This window comes from Ascaphus truei, chromosome 7 (genome assembly GCF_040206685.1).
Source record: "Ascaphus truei isolate aAscTru1 chromosome 7, aAscTru1.hap1, whole genome shotgun sequence".
In the NCBI taxonomy this organism is placed as follows: domain Eukaryota; kingdom Metazoa; phylum Chordata; class Amphibia; order Anura; family Ascaphidae; genus Ascaphus; species Ascaphus truei.
The window spans coordinates 82,568,063-82,569,097 of record NC_134489.1 but is presented as its reverse complement, the minus strand read 5'-3'; positions in this window follow the sequence as shown (position 1 = coordinate 82,569,097).

The following is a 1,035-nucleotide window of genomic DNA, read 5'->3' as shown; positions in this document are numbered from 1 at the left end:
AGGACTAGGTGGTGAGTAGATTTTATGTTTCGGCGAGTAGATTTTTGGGTGATTTGTCAACCACTGTGTATATATATATATATAAAATCAAAAAATAAATAGATGATACCGTTCTGTGGCTAACGAAATGCTTTTATTTGTGAGAGCTTTCGAGATACACTGATCTCTTCTTCCGGCGATGTTACAATGAATGAAGCAAGCAAAAGCTATACTATAAACAGTGTCTATTGGAATGTTATCTGTGCTGGTCCTTCCCCCGGTGTGGATGTGTTTTATGGCTGGAGGTGTCAAAAGGTTCCTGAAAGCAAGTGATGAAAGAGTGTGTATGTGTATCAGTGTGAATTAACATGAATGGAGAGCCCACAGTATATTCAGTGCTTTACAAAAGGTGTGTGTGGAGTGGGAGCGGATATAAATGGTGTGGGTGGGTGTGGAAATGTGAGAGTTAGTAGCATAACTAAAAGTGTGTGTGGATACTATGTGGTCCCTATTGGTGTATAGGGATGGAAAAACAAGGAGTATAAGTATGTGTGAGAGACAGCTGTGTGTGCATACATATAGCACAGTATGTACAGACATGGCCTACTGTATAGCGCTCATGGGAAGAGAGTTCACTTGTGTCAGTAATGACTCATAAAATTCGATCTCTGTTTAGGCCACTGCTAAGTGTCCCGAACAGTTGCATAAATTTGTATTCATGCAACCGTCTCTCTTTTGGTGTTTTAAGATTACCTTTGAGTATGGCAACCCTCAGATCGTTCATCTTATGGCCAGAGTCAGAGAAATGTTCGCCAACAGGAATGTCTCTTGTTCCGCGTGTGATGCTGTGGCGGTGCAGGTTCATTCTCTTGTTTAGCCCCTGCCCTGTCTCACCTATGTAGTAGCAGCCCCCTGGGCATTTCATGCACATGATGAGGTACACGACATTGCTGGAAGAACAGGTGAACCTTCCTCTGAAATCAGAGTAAGATTCACCTTTTGCTTGCTTCATTCATTGTAACATCGCCGGAAGAAGAGATCAGTGTATCTCGAAAG